This window comes from Aegilops tauschii, unplaced genomic scaffold, assembly GCF_002575655.3.
Source record: "Aegilops tauschii subsp. strangulata cultivar AL8/78 unplaced genomic scaffold, Aet v6.0 ptg000860l_obj, whole genome shotgun sequence".
Classification (NCBI taxonomy): domain Eukaryota; kingdom Viridiplantae; phylum Streptophyta; class Magnoliopsida; order Poales; family Poaceae; genus Aegilops; species Aegilops tauschii.
In genome coordinates this window covers 4,679-24,006 of record NW_027333085.1, presented here as the reverse complement: position 1 = coordinate 24,006, position 19,328 = coordinate 4,679, and the positions used below count along the sequence as shown (strand labels likewise).

Here is a 19,328-nt window from a genome sequence, read left to right as displayed (position 1 = left end):
TTCAGCTCCGCTCGCTCGAGAATTGCCACAAGCGCAAATCCCGCTTTTTATGGGTCCAAAGATTCTTTCGCAAAACAATCCATCTTTTTCTGGTTTATCGGTTTTATAATGAAAAGTAGAGGGCCTTGTGACTTCGCCAACGACTTCTCCATTAGGTAGGTTTTTGTTAGCCCAAGCCTTTATTTGTTGAGGGGAAACGAGTCCAATTTGAAGTTGTTGATGTTTATATTGGTCAATCATAAAATAGAAATAAGAAAAGAATTTATATTTATTCCGATCAAACTTCCTCCCTATTAACCTGGAAGTTCTTTTCAGATACAAGGAAATGATTCAGTTCTAGAGCCAAAGATCGTAGTTCTCGAACGAGCACTCGAAAAGATTCTGGAGGATCCTCATGATTAGGTATTCTTTTTCCCCAGATCGTAGCATTAAGTATTTCTTGGCGAGCTATAAGATGGTCAGATTTATAAGTAAGTATCTCTTGTAAAATATGAGCAACACCAAATCCTTCTAAAGCCCAAACTTCCATTTCTCCTACTCGTTGTCCCCCTTGCTTGGCTCTTCCTCTAACCGGTTGTTGTGTAACAAGTGAGTAGGGCCCAGTAGAACGCCCATGAATTTTCTCATCAACTTGATGAATTAATTTTAAGATATAGGACTTCCCTATTAGAACAGGTTGCTCAAAGGGGTCGCCTGTTCTTCCATCAAATATTCTGCTTTTTCCCGGGTACTCGGGTTCAAATACCCATGGGTTTTTTGTTTCTTTACTGGCTTCATATAATTCTGAAAACACAAGTTTTCTTGAAGCCTCTTGCTCATATCTCTCATCAAAGGGTGCTATTCTATAATGTTTCTTTAGCAGATCCCCCGCTAATCCGAGCGAGCTTTCAAATATTTGTCCCACATTCATTCGGGAGGGTACTCCTAAGGGATTGAAGACCATATCAACGGGTGTTCCATCTTGCAAATAGGGCATATCTTGCCTAGGCAAAATTTTGGAAATGATCCCTTTATTCCCATGTCTTCCGGCTACTTTATCCCCAACTTTGATTTCACGTTTCTGTAAAATATATACACGAACCATTATGTCGAGCGGGTCCCTTTGGATCCATTTCACATCGATAACGCGCCCTCTTCCACCTATAGGTAATTTCAGAGAAGTTTCTTTTGAAGTGGAAACCTCAAGGCCAAATATGGCCCGTAATAATCCAGCTTCCGCGATATAAGATGATTCGCTCGCTATCTGAGGCGTTAATTTACCTACTAAAATATCACCAGTTTCTACCCAGGATCCCAACCTAACAACTCCATTTCTGTCCAAATTGCGGAGTAAATGTTCTTCTAGATGTGGTATTTCTTTAGTGATTTTTTCAGCGGAGCCCTGGCTTGTCGTATCCGTCTGAATTTCATATTTCCGGATGTGAAAAGAGGTATAAATATCTTCATATACCAAACGTTCGCTAATTAGTACTGCGTCTTCAAAATTGTAACCTTCCCATGGCATATAAGCTACTAATACGTTTTTTCCTAAAGCAAGTTCGCCCCCAACTGTAGCAGCTCCTTCTGCTAAAATTTGTCCTTTTTTAATGGATTTACCCCGTGGAACCCGGGGTTTTTGGTGCATACAAGTATTTTTGTTAGAGCGACGGTGGTTAACTAAAGGAATACTTATAGTCTTCCCACTACTTGATAAAAGTATCTTATGACTATCAGTAGAAATGATCTTTCCCTCGCGTTCGGCTATAATGGAAACCCTCGAATCTAGAGCTGTTTGGCGTTCCAATCCAGTTCCAACAATGCATTTCTCGGACCGAGAAAGCGGAACTGCTTGGCGCTGCATATTAGAACTCATTAAAGCCCGATTCGCATCATTGTGCTCAATAAAAGGAATGAGAGAACCCCCAATAGAAAAATATTGGAAAGGAAAAATACTTCTAACATGAATCTGTTCCCATGCAATAGTCAAGAATTCTTGACGGTATCTAGCCGGAACAACCTGTTCTTCCTGAATACCTTGATTCAAGGACAAAGAATTTCCTGCTGCTATCATATAATATTCATCTCTATTTGGTGATAGATAAACCACCTGTCTCTCTTTTTTTTCTTTTGCTTTCTCAGCAGATATTTCATAAAACGGACTCTCTATGGATCCCCACAAGTGATCAATTCTCGCATGAATTGCTAAGGATCCAGTAAGTCCAACATTGATTCCTTCAGACGTGTCAATTGGACAAATACGCCCATAGTGACTCGGATGAATATCTCGGCTCCGAAAACTTGCGGTTCTCCCCGTCAACCCTCCAGGACCTAAACAACTCACTTTTCGCCCATGAACAGTTTGTGTCAATGGATTCGTTTGATCAAAAACTTGAGATAACGGGTATGTGCCAAAAAAGGTCTCATAAGTAGTTATTAATAAAATTGAAGTTGAAGTTGGAGTTACCAAAGTTTGGGGAGTCGGTTTCGATTGACGTATGAATACTCTACGAATAGTTTTTTGAACTGCATGTTGTAAACGACCAAGAGCCAATCCGAATTGATCTTGTAACAGATCTGCAACCGAACGAATACGTTTATTTTTCAAGTGATTCATATCGTCATCGTCAAGTATACCCGTTCCAAATTTCATTCCAATCAAATGATCCGTAGCGGCCAATACATCTCGTGGTAACAAGAATGTATTGTTCTGAGGTATATCAAGATTAAGTCTCCGATTCATATTTCGTCGACCAATCCTTCCTAATTCACATTTTTGTTGAAAAAATTTCTTTTGTAATTCCTCGCATAAGGACTCCGAAAATACCAGGTCCCCACCTACACAAGCAAATTGTTGATAAAACTCCAAAATAGCTTTTTCTTTTGACTCAATCCTCTTCTTCTCCTTAGCATTCGGGAAAGACAAGAAAATTTCAGGGTAGGAAACATTATCTAGAATTTCTCTTAGATTCGAACCCATAGCTGATGATAGAACTAGAATAGATATCTTTTGTTTTCTACTCACGCGAGCCCATATCCTTTCTTTTTTATCAATTGCTAATTCCGATCTCCCCCCCCAATCTGATATTATAGTGCCAGTGTAGATAGAAATTCCCTTATGATCTAATTCCGAGCGGTAGTAAATACCAGGACTTAGCAATATTTGATTGATCACAATTCGGTATATTCCATTTATAATAAAGGTTCCTAAGGAATTCATTATAGGAATGTTTCCGATAGAAATGGTTTGCTTTTGCACATCGAAACCAAAAATTAATCTCGCAGATACATATAATTCGGAAGAATAGGTGAGTGATTCATACACAGCATCTCTTTCTTTTATCGAGGGTTCTAGCAATTGATATCCTTTCGCAAATAATTGAAATGCAATTTCGTGATCTGGATCTTTAATTGTTGGAAACTTGTCAAGTTCTTCTGCTAAGGCTTGATTAATGAACCTACAAAATCCCTCGAATTGGATCTGACTAAATCCGGGTATTGTGGACATTCCCTCGTTTCCATTCCGGAGCATCTTAATCTTAAGTTTCCTGTTTATCAAAGAAAAATTCCATTATCAGCTCACTCTTCATCAATCCCTCTGGATCGATCTAGCAATCATGGAATCTATATTCTGTTTACTGAATCACATGAAATTCTAGGGAACTCCACATACGTATTTCATATATGTATTTCATACATATGAATAGAGACCATTTGGACGAAAGTTCGAGTTTGCCAGGGGTACAAATGAAATGAAAATGAATTGATAAAACATTCCTAAAAAAAAAAATTCTGCCACTTATACTTTATGTTATGATATTCTAATCAGATTGGATGGCAAAGATTTCTCATTTTATCTCCTTTCTATGAATGTAATAAAGCCGTAATATAATATACTAGAAAGTTTGACTTTACTTCGATTTAGAATAGCGTGCTTACTTTAATTTCTCAAAATAATTTGAGGGTTCTTTTTTATTTCGGATCGGAGTAGTATAATTACTAGAAAATTCAGTATTTCATTGTGGAATTCTAAAATCAAGTAAGTCCCTTTTTTAAGTACATGCCAATCTAGTTATCCACCTCTCCCCATATCCATGCTTTTCTTTTATCGTAATTTCACTTGGGTAGGCCAAGATAGTAAGGTTATACTCTATATCAGAGCAAATTTCCTTTTTTTATTCAAGATATTTAATTTAATACTTTTAAAAATTAAAGCATGATTCTCCATAGAGATATGTACATAAAGGGGATCTTTGGATAATAATGCTGTTCGGACCTAAAGTTTACCTATACACGGATTAAGCATAAAGTCATACTATTTTATTATGCCATTGAAGGGGGGGGAGATAATACCGATTTAAGAGTAGTTCACTACTGCAATAAAAAAAAGAGAATTCTAGTTAACGGTTCCAATTTATTCTGAATTTTGCAGCCTGTGAATAGAAATCCACTTTTTCTTCTTTTTCATCTCAATAGAAAGAAATGGGAAGTTTTATTGTGTTAACAATGTATGTTTTAAGATAGAATCTATCGAGGAGAATAATAGAAACTGGATCAAAAAAAGCAGGAATAGATTTTTTGAAAAAGATTGGAAAAAAGTAAGTAGAATTATATTCAAAATAAAAGGGGCTTTTCGTAAGAAAACGTGGATGAATACTTGCTGTTTTCTAGATTTTTGATCGGATTTTTTGGCGGCATGGCCAAGCGGTAAGGCAGGGGACTGCAAATCCTTTATCCCCAGTTCAAATCTGGGTGCCGCCTGATCAATAAAATACTTAGGTTTTTTTTATAGTGCTGATCGAATTCGATCAATTTTTACTTCGCATAAGTTCGGGCAAGAGAGTAACTGGGCCTGCCGATACTGGGTTTAGAGAAACCATACCATAGTTCTATCCTCAAACTAGGGTTAGGGTTTGTTTTGACGGTAGTGGCCAAAATGGTTATCAATAGGGGTGAGGTAGTGTTTCCTTATTCTTTTATTATATGAATTTGAATTGGTTCTTAATTGAGATTCGATTTGATAATTTTAAAATACGAGGATAAGATGTCAGAAATCTTGGTATCCAAAGAAAGGTCCCTAAGGGGCATTCTTTTTTTTTTTCAATCTAAGATTCAAGAAGGGACTCCACGAAAGAATATCAAGACTTACTAATTATTATACATTTTTTTATCGTACATCTTATGTTACCTACATACACTAAAGTAAGGACTACTTAATTTTAATTCTAACGAGAATCAGATTAAATAGGTCGATCAAAAATCAATTTAGGAGTTGTGTTATGGATAAAATCTCTTCCTCTTCATTCTTTCATAGAATGATACAAAGCAAGGCTGCAGGGTTTAGGTCAAAAATAAACATTAGGTAAGGTAGGTATCCAATAAATATTTATCTATCGTTAATTTTATGGTATATTCGGGCGTCCTTTGCTTAAAAAAAAAAAAAGAGTAACAAAAGGAATAAAAAATCTTCCTATTCCCGCTTCTTCTATTCAGGACATCATTCCCGTACTCTTTCTTTTTTAAGGAAAAAAGGGCTATAGTATCGTATTTTTAATGCTCTCTAATTCTACCAGAATTCCTATAAGAATTTGTTAGGAGTAAATTCCTTGAACTGATTGATCCATGGCCTTAGGGCGGAATCCCTTTTTGACTCTGTACCCTTGATTCCACTATGATTATTGATCAATAGTAGAATAGAATAATCCCTTCATAGAAATAGGAGACATAATTTAGATGGATATAGTAAGTCTCGCTTGGGCTGCTTTAATGGTAGTCTTTACATTTTCTCTTTCACTAGTAGTATGGGGAAGGAGTGGACTCTAGGGATACTACTAATTGATTAAGTAATCAAATTGTTGTATCAATTCTTTTCATTAATGGATCATTTTGCATTAATCATTTTGTCAAACGTTATTCTTTAATCTTTTTCTTTAGTTTTGTTTCACTCCTGTAAGAAACTCTTGTATTGTAAGTTGTAATGTAAGAAAGAGCCATTATACCAATTCATAATTTCTACTAGAAATGACGAATGGTTAAAAAAAGTTCTATACATAAGAAAATTCGACTTTCTTCCACGGAACTATTCACGGCATATCACACATTTTCCATTTCCTTTTACTTTTTACTATAGTCTATTCTTAATATTATTTTTCTTTCCTTCCATGGATTCTTTGGTCAAGAATTGTCTTAGATTTTTTTATTTTGACCTGATTGAAATTAAGTGGATGCAATGAAAAAAGAAATTGAATTAGACTACTTAACTATTTCAATCTACTAATCTATTCTATGTAGATTCAAAGATAATATAATAGAAAGAATCTAAAGTGTCGTAGAAAAAACTATATGTAGTTCTTTCTACCACACTTTAAGATTCCAACCAGATCCTTTCATTTAAGACTTGGATTTTTTTTATTTAATCCCTTTTTAATTTCTTCAATGATTAATTGGAATTCCAATTAATTATTTTGGCTGACTGTTTTTACATAAATAATAAGTAAAAAAGAAGTAGGAACTAGAATGAACAGTGCAGTAGCAATAAATGCGAGAATATTGACTTCCATAACCTCTTTATTTTTTATTTTCACAATAACTCGGGATGTAATCCCATGGAGAGGAAAAAGGGGTATCTTGTAAATTCAAGGGTAGGGCTTGCATTCTGATAATACTGAATCAATTCAATATTATGAATATCGGATCTATCAAATCAATTCATGGATGAGAGTTATATTTCACGGATGAGAGTTATATAGTATAACATAGGAAGATCCTCTATCCACACTAAGACCAAAATGGGTTTTTTGATTGGATTAGGAATTCCCTCTTTTTTAATCCTTTTCTACTTTTTCTTTTCTATATCTCTAACCCACGAGCTTTCTTAATCTTCTACTTTCTTAATCTTATACAATTTCCCTTCCTTTTTCTTATAGTTATACATACAATTATGTATGTATTATATGACCAACTTTCTATGGGTCACATAGACATCCAAATAAGCAGTAGAAGTGAGATGGGGAAAAGAGGTCTGAAATAAAAAGGGAATACGATTTATGTATGGATTCCGGTAAAATACCGGTACTCTATTCCATAAGAGTGGAATAGGAAATTAAGATGAGGATGGTATCATCATAAAGAAAGATAGAGTAATATAATATCCTAAATTCTACTAATCCACATATCGTATGTGTGTCTTTCTTTATCTTTATCGATCGGGAGTAGTGAAAAAAAATTCCTATATGCCTTCCCTCCCTCTTTAATGAGGGATGCAAAATAAAAAAGTGAAGTAAGGGTGCCCTGTGGGTATTTGATCTTGCTCCCTGCCCCTTTTTTTCATGGAAAAAGGAAATATCAATTTCTCCATTCATTGAACCCTAGTTCGGGACTGACGGGGCTCGAACCCGCAGCTTCCGCCTTGACAGGGCGGTGCTCTGACCAATTGAACTACAATCCCCGCGGGGTGTATGGCATACCCATTCTTAAATAGAACCATAAGAAGATTCGATTCGTCTTTCGTACTCTAAGAAATAGACGAATCATATACTACATACCCACATATTATATTATACGTGGGTATAGTGAGAGTGACATAACTAGTATGTCGTGATTTTTTATCACTAAAAATGGATAATAATCCAGCCTTCAATAAGAAAAACTCTTTTGTTTGTAAGAAAGGAATGAGAGAGATATGGATTAGAAAAAAAAAATTTCCCTTTTTTCTTTATCTTTTATTTCTATAGATCAGACATTTTATTTTATGGAAGAAAAACAAAAGGATTTAGTTCATACTCACGAAGCCCTAGATTTTTGGTTTGGGCCGAGCTGGATTTGAACCAGCGTAGACATTGTCAACGAATTTACAGTCCGTCCCCATTAACCACTCGGGCATCGACCCAGGAAGAATTTATTCTAGGGTTTTTGCTAATCTATGATTAACCTCCTTTCATAATACTCCCTACCCCCAGGGGAAGTCGAATCCCCGCTGCCTCCTTGAAAGAGAGATGTCCTGAACCACTAGACGATAGGGGCATCACTAGACGATAGGGCCATATACAACCGCTCGTGATTATACTATAATCATAGTATGAGCAGTTTTTTGGAATTGTCAATATACTCGAAAAGTATAAATAGATCCAAAGCAAAGAGTTTTTCCAACTTTTCTGTTATGTTTTCATCTAGGATTTTTTTTAGTTGATCGTTATAGATTAATTCTCCGTGCTTCATTTAGTGTTCAGACCAAAAATGCATCCATCCCGCACTAAGTCATAAAATTCTCTAAAAATATAGAGAAAGTTTCAAAAACAAAGAACAAAAGTGAATCAATTTAGTAGAAAAGTACTCTATCAGATTCGAACCAACGACTTACGTCTTAGCACGAGATTACTCTACCACTAATTTAAAAAGCCCTTTATCGGATTTGAACCGATGACTTATGCCTTACCATGGCATTACTCTACCACTGAGTTAAAAGGGCTTTTTATTTAATTCAAAAATTAGCCACTTGGATTTCCCATTATGGGTCTACTGCATAATGTACATATTATATATATAATATATAGAGATAGAGAGAGACATTATGTAGAGATTGTATATGTATATATCGATATCTTGAGAGCTCAAAATAAAATTAATAAAAAAAAAACATACCCTACATAACATATCCAACTCTTCTTGGTTCAGGGTTTTCCGTTTCCGAAGACTAGTAAAATAGGCGGATTCTGGAACCCCAAGGATTCAACGGTATATGGATATGGAAAATATAAGATTTCCGATCCTAGCGGGAAAAGGCGGGGAACAGATACCCAATAGGATATAGGATCCTTGGGAGGAACTTTTGGTAATGGCCTTGATCCTCTATGCTATTTTTTATGTGTTCTTAGTTCTATTGAACTTTTTTCATTCTTTTAAACAAGAATCTAATAAACTAGAATTGAGTCAGTGGAAAAAAGGAGAGAGAGGAAAGTGTTAAATGGAGAGAGTCGACTAATCAGAGACTTTTAGGATCTTCTTTACATCAGGTAAATCTGTCGGCCCTGTCCGTTTTTTTCTTTAAGTTACGACTCTTTGCTGCTTACTTCTATCAAGCCATAGGGAAAGTCTATGATGAATTTGGAAAACTCATCTCACTCTTACTCTATGGCTCGGACTTAATGGGGGAAGAAAACATCTTCCATAATTTCTTTTTTGTTCAATTCTGGACAAAAAAGAAAAGGAAAAAGGAATTTATAGGGACAGTGTTACCCCCTATATCCCCTAGTTTATATTGTAGGAATAATAAAACAATTTAGCAGTCTGACACACTTACGTCCTTGCAAAGTAAATAATTATTATTGTAGTCGTAACCGTAGAATAGGATCCTAATCAAAATAAATACATTTGGTTCAGGCGCTATTAGCATGGTAAGAAAAGATTTTTTTTACAGACCAGAGGGGCTATCTAAATCCTAAAGTAAAGGCGAGCGATCGAAGTAGAAGTACCAACGGCTCAGTGTCATGAACCTTCTCCATCTGATTCAATAAGGGGGAATTAGCCTTCTTGTCAAATGGCTATCCTTGACAAAGGGTACCATTTATACCATAATCTACAATGTAGCGGGTATAGTTTAGTGGTAAAAGTGTGATTCGTTCTATATAATAACTGAATTTGAAATGATATACTTAAGGCATCCTTAAGTTTTTTATTTTTATATTCCGATGAAAACTTTAGTTCTTATAAAGGATTAAATCCTTTTCCTCTCAATAGCATATTGAGGAAGAATATACATTCTGGCGATTTGTATCCAAAGACTAATTTAAATTGCATCCAAAATAAAAATAGGATTATGAGTACAGAGTCGCGAAGCATAATTTTGCATTGGATTAAGTATTCCAATTTTGAAAATATGAGTAAAGGATCTATGGATGAAGATACAAAAAAGTTGATTTCCAATCGTAACTAAATCTTCTTAAAATAAGGAATAAGGAAGCCAAATAGCTAAAAAACGATAGTTTTGGTTTACTAGAACCATCCGCATATTGTTTAAGCTCGGTGGAAACCCAATTCTTTTCCTCAGGATCTCTTGAATGAAATTAGGGAACGAAGTAAGTAGATTAGATGGATTTAGATAGAATTTCTATCTCCTACTCTATAAGGATCATCTAGAAAGCGGAGAGCTTTGGTTCCATTCAAATAGAAAAGCTGACATAGATGTTAAGTGGTGAGAATATCCATAAAGGAGCCGAATGAAATCAAAATTTCATGTTCGGTTTTGAATTAGAGACGTTAAAAATAATCAACCAACGTCGACTATAACCCCTAGCCTTCCAAGCTAACGATGCGGGTTCGATTCCCGCTACCCGCTCCATTCTGTATAAAAGGAGTATTCTCTTTGTCTAGACATGTTAGAGGCTTGTATTCAAGCCTTTTTTGTCCACCAGTTTCTGGTACTCCAGAGCGGAGTAGAGCAGTTTGGTAGCTCACGAGGCTCATAACCTTGAGGTCACGGGTTCGATTCCCGTCTCCGCACTTAGCAGTCTGTATAAAAGGACTATTCTATTTCTCTAGATATGGTAGAGGGGCGTATCCAACCCTTTTTTATTCATTAGTTCCCGGCCCTAGAGGGCAAAATTGAGCAGTTTGCGAAGTCACTTGCCTTCAAAAAAAGAAGGCGCAAGGCTTCTCCCTACCCTGCAGAAAATAAAAATGAAACGAAAGGGACAGTCTACCTCTCTCTTCCCTTTAAAAAAAGTTTGCCCGTTGTTTGTCTCAGTTAATACCCAATTTTTGGAGCTCTGTTGGCGAGTTCTATTTCTGCCTCCGGAGCGCCCTCTTTTTTTGAGTGGGATGCAAAGGAAGGGTAAGATAGTAAGGGATACGGCACTAGACTAACACCTAATTAATACTTAATTTAATATAAGTAGTTAAACAGTTAACTAGACTAAACTTTTTATCATAGTACTTTGATAAATTAAGCGGGCGAGCGGCGGGAATCGAACCCGTATCTTCTCCTTGGCAAGGAGATATTTTACCATTGAACTACGCTCGCTACGGTATATATTTTATAGCGTATATCCGCCTGGGTCGACCTTCTATGTCTGGGTCGACCGTTTCATTTCATTTTCTATTATATTAGAGTTTTCCTTTTTTTATTATCTGTGAATGAATATTCTAATGGGAATGGAATTTCATAATACTGAAAGAGAAGAGCTAGCAATTCGGAACGCAAATTGCGTTTTAATACGTCTCACTATTCTAATTTTTTAGAAGAAATGGCCTTTATTATTTCTTTTTTATGGGGTTAATAAATATTAACCAAATTTAATTTAAGAAATGAGAGAATTCAGAATAGCTACGAGAAAGACTAGTCCAATCCATAACGATGTACCGGAAAATACAACATTTTTATTATTTGACCAACCATCAGGAGAAGCAAATACAAGGGGTACACTAATTACTAAGACTGAGGAAGTCGCAATTAATGCAAAAACAGCTAATTGGAAAGCAATAGTCATATTTCTAATCCTCCAAGCTACCATCAAATAAAGTTGACTACATATTTGATCCCTCACTTAAACCAAAATTGTAAAAAAATACAAGAAGTAGGAGGGGTTTAATCATGAATCCATTGATTCTTCTCTTTAATTCAAATTTATTACTTAAACCGCTTTTTTATTTGGATATGGGGGTGAGAAGAGATTATTTACTCTTTATTTCACAAGCGGGTATAGCGGATCCTGTATCCGTGTATACAGTATACAGAGATATATCGAAAAGGAACTTGTATCTGATATCTTTCTAGAGGCTAATAAATCTTTTTATTTTTTATATGGCTATGTTCTATTTGTAGGAGTAAAATAAGGATTAGGCTGTGGAGAGATGGCTGAGTGGTTGATAGCTCCGGTCTTGAAAACCGGTATAGTTCTAGGAACTATCGAGGGTTCGAATCCCTCTCTCTCCTTTTGCTTATTGAATACGTTTGTTTCTTTCATTTTTTTTTTTCTGTCCCTTATCTTTCTTTCATAAAAAGGAATGAATGGCTCGGCTAGATGGAATAACCGAGCCAGAACAGAAAAAAAGTAGAACAGGTATAAATAAGAAAATCTTAGTTAAGAGGGTTCATGTAAAGAACAGGTTCCAAATCACGATCGATTCCCTTTTCAAAACCTGCTGCAGCAGCTCGGGCTCTTCCTGCATGCCATAAATGGCCCACAAAAAAGAAGAATCCTAGAACAAAATGAGAAGTTGATAACCAACTTCTAGGAGAGACATAATTAACTGCATTGATCTCGGTAGCTACGCCACCCACGGAATTTAAAGAGCCTAAAGGAGCGTGGGTCATATATTCTGCTGAGCGTCGTTCTTGCCAAGGTTGTATGTCTTTTTTCAACCTACTCAAGTCCAAACCGTTGGGGCCCCTTAGAGGTTCTAACCATGGAGCACGAAGGTCCCAAAAACGCATAGTTTCCCCTCCAAAGATAACCTCCCCAGTTGGGGAACGCATTAGATATTTACCTAAACCTGTGGGTCCTTGAGCGGATCCCACATTAGCTCCAAGACGCTGGTCTCTAACTAGAAAAGTAAATGCTTGAGCTTGAGAAGCTTCTGGCCCGGTGGGTCCATAAAACTCACTCGGATAAGCTGTATTATTGAACCATACAAAACAACAAGCGATAAAACCAAAGACAGATAAAGCAGCTAAACTATAAGACAAGTAAGCTTCTCCAGACCATACAAATGCACGGCGAGCCCATGCGAAGGGTTTGGTTAAAATATGCCAAATTCCGCCAAATACACAAATAAAACCCAACCATACATGCCCACCAATTATATCTTCTAAATCATCTACACTAACAATCCACCCTTCTCCACCAAAAGGAGATTTTAGTAAATAACCAAATATAACACTGGGGCTAAGGGTCAAATTGGTAATTTTTCTTACATCTCCCCCCCCAGGGGCCCAGGTATCATATACACCGCCAAAATAAAGAGCCTTGAGTACTAGAAGAAAAGCACCTAGACCTAACAAAATTAAGTGAATACCCAAAATTGTAGTCATTTTATTTCTATCTTTCCAGACATAACCAAAGAATGGAAAAGATTCCTCAAGAGTCTCGGGTCCCAGAAGCGCGTGATAAATGCCACCGAAGCCTAAGACTGCGGAGGAAATTAGGTGAAGTACGCCAGATACAAAGTACGGAAAAGTATCTAGAACTTCCCCCCCTGGCCCTACTCCCCAACCTAGAGTAGCTAAGTGTGGAAGTAAAATCAACCCTTGTTCATACATGGGCTTTTCTGGTACGAAATGGGCCACTTCAAATAGGTTCATTGCTCCGGCCCAGAATACGATTAATCCGGCATGGGCTACATGAGCTCCAAGCAGTTTACCGGACAAATTGATAAGTCTGGCATTCCCAGCCCACCAAGCAAAGCCGGTGGTTTCTTGGTCACGACCAGCTAAAACGAAAGTTCCATTAAAGAGCGTTTCCACGTGGTAGAACCTCCTCAGGGAATATAAGATTTTCATGAGGCTGATCCTGAGCTGCCATCCACGCACGAATACCCTCGTTTAAAAGAATATTTTTGGTGTAGAAAGTCTCAAATTCAGGATCTTCCGCTGCACGGATTTCCTGGGAAACAAAGTCATAGGCACGTAAGTTCAGAGCCAAGCCAACTACGCCAATAGCACTCATCCATAAACCGGTGACGGGTACAAATAGCATAAAGAAATGTAACCAACGTTTATTGGAAAAAGCAACACCAAAGATTTGGGACCAAAAGCGGTTAGCAGTGACCATGGAATAAGTTTCTTCAGCTTGAGTTGGGTTAAAAGCACGGAAGGTATTTGCACCATCACCGTCCTCAAATAGAGTGTTTTCTACGGTCGCTCCATGAATAGCGCATAGCAGAGCCGCACCTAATACTCCGGCAACTCCCATCATATGAAATGGGTTCAACGTCCAATTATGAAATCCTTGGAAGAAAAGGATGAATCGAAATATCGCTGCTACGCCAAAACTCGGCGCAAAGAACCAACCAGATTGCCCCAGTGGATAAATAAGGAATACAGAAACAAAAACAGCAATTGGACCAGAGAATGAGATTGCATTATAAGGCCGCAATTGAACAGACCGAGCAAGTTCAAATTGGCGTAACATGAAACCTATTAGTGCAAAAGCCCCGTGGAGAGCTACAAAAGTCCATAGACCGCCTAATTGACACCAACGAGTAAAATCTCCTTGTGCTTCGGGCCCCCATAGTAGCAACAAAGAGTGTGCTAAACTATTGGCAGGGGTAGAAACTGCTGCGGTTAAGAAATTACAACCTTCCAAATAGGAACTAGCCAATCCATGGGTATACCAAGAAGTTACAAAAGTTGTCCCTGTAAACCAACCCCCTAAAGCGAAATAAGCACAAGGAAAGAGCAATAGGCCAGACCATCCTACAAAAACGAAACGGTCCCTTCGTAACCAGTCATCCATAGTATCAAATAGATCATTTTCTTCTTTAGGAATTCTACCAAGGGCTATAGTCATAGTGATCCTCCTATTCAATTACTTCAACCATTTCCGAGCACCTCATATCACTTTCCAAGGCATATGATAGTTTTATTATCTGTGGACGATTTCTTTGTCGTTCAATGCCCTTTTTCAATGGTCTCGAAGAGAGAAATTTCCCATTTTTATCTATGGAGTCACAGTCACAACCGAGGTCGTGGTAAATCCATGAATTTGATTCGATTTGTTTTTCTTATACTATTTGTTTTTCTTATACTATAGAAATAGAAATAAATTGTTTTTCTTATACTATAGAAAGAAATAAACCTTTGAATTCAGCATTATTCCAAGACTCCTATTTCAAAGTCTATCTTTTAAGGGAAAAATGAAAATAAAAGTAACCCTTCTTTTCCCATTCCCTCTCTATTGCATGGGTGGAAGAACTAAAATAGAGGATTCTGAAAAAAAAAATGGACCTTCGAAATCCAATTTTATGTGTAGCGCAAAGGAGTTGCGATTTCTTCTTATTCCTATAGAACATCTAGTAACAAGAATATGAAATCGTAAATAGCGAAAAATTCTTGTCTTGCGCGGTCTAAGTCTAAGGAAATAAAAAAAATTCGCTTATACAATTTCATCTACATCGAATTTATATATCAGAATAGCGGATAGAGGCATCATTAAAGGAGTCAGGTCTACTTACTTTATGCTTCTTTCCAATTTTATGGTGGATTTGATAAGAACCCTTTTTGCTTTCTTGATAAATAATCGACAAAAAAAGCGTTTTTTTTTATATAACCTGCTTGTTTTATTATAATTATAACAAGTCCTATATGGAAATGCCCGCTAAAGAGAAAATCTATTTGATTGTCTCTCGGCCAATATCGATTTTTAGAAAGAAAAAACAAGAATTTTCTTCTTTTTTTATTAACATTAAGAAAAAAGAATATAATTAAAATGGAATTGGCAATATAATTTTTATAGACTTTTGAAAGAAAAAAAGGGGGTTTTTTGCAACCGTTATTTCTTATTTCTTGCCTATATCATATCACGGAAACCTTTCGCTTTGGAACGTGGAGAGATGGCTGAGTGGACTAAAGCGGCGGATTGCTAATCCGTTGTACAATTTTTTTGTACCGAGGGTTCGAATCCCTCTCTTTCCGCTCCCTTGGATCATTTGGGACTTTCGAATTGGAAAGAATTCTGACCCCCGGATTTTCTCATAGATAAATGTACGAAACAAATCCAATAAGAAAAAAAAAAAACTGAATTTTTACTCCTCGCGTCCAGGATTCCGTCCTGGGTCATTAGATAAGAATCCAAAGATAAAGAGTGAAACAAAGAATATCACTACTGTATAAACAAAAAGTTTGAGAGTAAGCATTACATAATCTCCAAGATTTTTTTTTAAGGAATAGATTACCAGTTTTTCCTTACCACACGGATCCACTAGGATGGTTTTTTTTTTATACCTAAAAATGCAAAAAAGAATTCTTGAAAAAAATTGCAAGAATTCTTTTATAATAAGCACTCTTATCAATAGCAAAAATAGGGTTAGGTGGTTAGGTATTGTGTAGGTACCTTTAGGTACCTGCTCAACCTAGGTGCAGGGGAGTAGAAAGGCTGATCCAAATTTATTGCTGTAGCTACCCATTCAATGTAGAAGAATTTAAATTTTAGAATCGAAGGTTCATAATATAAAAATATAAAACTTCTCGGCTTTTACCCATTTTTAAATTTTTTTGGAATGAACACATCATTCAATTTGGCATACAGAGTACTAAAGATTTCATCGAAAACTTACAGCAGCTTGCCAAACAAAGGCTAATAGAAAAAAGAATAGAGGTATAACAGGCATAATATCCACGATTGGATTGAAAATAGCATAAGCTTCGGGTAATTTGGCAAAGAAAAAACTAGTAGGATAAAGAACAGAATTAAAACAGATACAGGTTAAACTAAGTATATTAGGCATAACAAGCATTTCATTCTTGTAGAGTAAATAATTGGATTTTTCTTGAGTTATTTTTTTAAGGGAAAGAAGGAAAAGGCAGATTCAAAATCTTTTTTCTTCGGACTTTCCCAAACACAAAATACCTCCTTGTATTTGCACTCTCAAATGAGAGTGGAATAAATTCGACTTTCATATAATATCTTAATAGAATTCCATGTAATGATCAATGCATTTTTTTGATTCTATATTATCCGCATGTGTAGAATACTAGCAAGAGAATATCCCTCCTTTTTTATGTAATTGAAATGGTATTGACGAATAACAAATAAACATACTAGTGTTTATTAGTGTCGCATAAAACCCGAAATGGGGCGTGGCCAAGTGGTAAGGCAGCGGGTTTTGGTCCCGTTACTCGGAGGTTCGAATCCTTCCGTCCCAGATTGTTTCTGATGAAACAAACGGTGAAATCATATAGTATTCCGTACGAGACAAAAGTTTATTAAAGAGAATAATGATATCTTATTCTTTCTCAGAAAACATAATAAAGTCTTAAGTCCAGTCAAATTGACTATCTTTATTTTCATGAAAAAATGGGATCTATCAAGCACATTCAGGATATGCCTCTACTATAAAATAAAATCACTTAGTCATATTTTTTTCTTCCTTTTGGTATTCGAGTTGAAGAAGTACGAGAATTCTATAACTACCAAAAACTTTCAATCTTTTCATTGGAATAGTTTATTTAGTTATTATAGTTAATTGTTTTTGGTACTGAAAAAATATATTACTACTAGAATTCTAATTCTAGTAATTAAATTAATTAAACTTTTTTGGAGGTTGATAGTTTATTTATTGAGGAAGAGTCAATCCTTCTTTTCTCACTTCAAGATTGATCATCTCGAGCCATCCGTTGAGGGTGGAAATTTAAGAATAAATAAGTTTTAAGCAAACTTGTTTAGTCGTCTTTTTCAAACTATGTTTCATTCATATGATAGAATTTTAATATGGGTTTAAATAAATTGGATCTTGGCGGAGGCTTCCCGGATAAATACTTACTTTCTTTTATCCATATTGCTCCATAGATAGCAAGTTTTAATTAGTATAAAAAAACTAAACCAATGACTATTCATGATTCCATCCATATTGGATCAATTCTCTATACCACTTTGCAATGAAAAGAGGAATGTTTGTTATGGTAAAACTTCGTTTAAAACGATGTGGTAGAAAGCAACGTGCGACTTGAAGGACATGATCGATTGTGGATTTTTCTATCCATCATTTTCCATAGTAATGAAAATGCTCTTGGCTCGACATAGCCTGTTCTATTCGTTCCGAACCAAATTTGCGCTGGGTTTAAGTAACATAGTACACGATGGAGCTCGAGAGGACAGAATTTTTTTTATCAAGGGAAAGAATCTAGGGTTAGTGAAAACTAATAAATTAGGCCAACTTTGTCAGTCTATCCTTAATATAGAAATAAATCGAAAGGTTAAAATAAGAATAAAGTCCAATAAAAGTATATCAGAATCAATCCCTCTTATTAGATTTCTATAGAAGAGATAAATGCTTTATCGAAGGAAATAAGAAAAAAGGGTATGTTGCTACTCTTTTGAAAGAAAAAAATAGGAATTCCCGAAGTAATGTCTAAACCCAAGGATTTCACAAATCAAAGATAAAGGATTCCAGAACAAGTAAACACAATTTTCAATTGTCTCAACAACAGAGTTGGATCAGAATAAGGAATAAAAGTCAATTCGTTCGAAATGAGACAAAGAAAAGAGTTTAAAGACGACTCAAAAATTTTGGAAGGATTTTGCCTTCGAAGTTTGTCAGGCAAAATTAGCCCACTTGAGTCATGAGTATAAATGAAATTTGTTTTTTCTGTAAGGAAATTAATGCACGTCATAGTCTAATTTCTATTATTATCGACAGAAATTCGAATCATTTTCTCGAGCCGTATGAGGAGAAAACCTCCTATACGTTTCTAGGGGGGGGCGTTGTTTATCTACATCTATCCCAATAAGCTGTCTATCGAATCGTTGCAATTGATGTTCGATCTCGAAGAGAAGGAAGAGATCTTCAAAAAGTAGGTTTTTATGATCCGATAAAGAATCAAACTTGTTTAAATGTTCCAGCTATTCTCTATTTCCTTGAAAAGGGTGCTCAACCAACAAGAACTGTTTATGATATTTTAAGGAAGGCGGAATTCTTTAAAGAAAAAGAAAGAACTTTGAGTTAATTGAAGAACTAAATGAATCAAAAAGTAGGATAGGAGAAGATTATTAGTATTCCTAGTTGTCTAATTATTTAGACACAATTTACCTCTTTTTTAATCCTATTTGGATTTATATTATATCGTGCCAATTCAACATAAGCCCCTATTTTATTTACTTTTTCTATCTAATTTGTTTTCTTACCATTGTATTTCCATTGACAAAGGTCTATTGAACAAATAGAATTTGTAGATAGATGGGTCTCTTTATCCTCACTCCATATTCAATTTTTCCGCCTACACTTCGCTCAAATGATAAGGGTGTTCCTCTTGCATGTATTCTCATACAATATAATATATATTTTTTTTTAATAAAAATCGCTAAAAATAAGGAGAATTTGGCCATCGTGATTAGGGTCGCTCTTTTTTTAACTTTACTTTAGTGGAATTTAACCGGACCTGTTCGTTTTGGCATTTGAGTGTTTTTCATGGTCGATAAAAAAATCTTTTGATGTCTTGCTAGTTCAATGTTTTGACAGAAGCGCGCGGTGTAATTCCATTGATTTTTGGATTTCGATCGTATCTAAGATCCTTTTTTTATCTGGGTTGCTAACTCAATGGTAGAGTACTCGGCTTTTAAGTGCGACTATGATCTTTTACACATTTGGATGAAACAACAAATTCGTCCAGACTCTTGGTAGAGTCTAGAAGACCACGACTG

The 19,328-nt window shown here is 35.8% G+C and overlaps 6 non-coding genes across 6 annotated transcripts; 3 read left to right on the top strand and 3 right to left on the bottom strand.

Moving 5' to 3' along the window:
• Positions 1 to 4,666: 4,666 nt before the first annotated feature.
• Positions 4,667 to 4,737, top strand: TRNAC-GCA (transfer RNA cysteine (anticodon GCA)). Its single transcript has one exon. It is a non-coding gene; the product is annotated as a tRNA-Cys (tRNA).
• A 3,045-nt stretch (positions 4,738 to 7,782) lies between these two features.
• On the bottom strand, positions 7,783 to 7,864 carry TRNAY-GUA (transfer RNA tyrosine (anticodon GUA)). The gene has a single exon. It is a non-coding gene; the product is annotated as a tRNA-Tyr (tRNA).
• A 507-nt stretch (positions 7,865 to 8,371) lies between these two features.
• On the bottom strand, positions 8,372 to 8,443 carry TRNAT-GGU (transfer RNA threonine (anticodon GGU)). Its single transcript has one exon. It is a non-coding gene; the product is annotated as a tRNA-Thr (tRNA).
• Positions 8,444 to 10,922: 2,479 nt separating this feature from the next.
• Positions 10,923 to 10,993, bottom strand: TRNAG-GCC (transfer RNA glycine (anticodon GCC)). Its single transcript has one exon. It is a non-coding gene; the product is annotated as a tRNA-Gly (tRNA).
• Positions 10,994 to 11,817: 824 nt separating this feature from the next.
• On the top strand, positions 11,818 to 11,905 carry TRNAS-UGA (transfer RNA serine (anticodon UGA)). The gene has a single exon. It is a non-coding gene; the product is annotated as a tRNA-Ser (tRNA).
• A 3,611-nt stretch (positions 11,906 to 15,516) lies between these two features.
• On the top strand, positions 15,517 to 15,604 carry TRNAS-GCU (transfer RNA serine (anticodon GCU)). The gene has a single exon. It is a non-coding gene; the product is annotated as a tRNA-Ser (tRNA).
• The last annotated feature ends 3,724 nt before the right edge of the window (positions 15,605 to 19,328 follow it).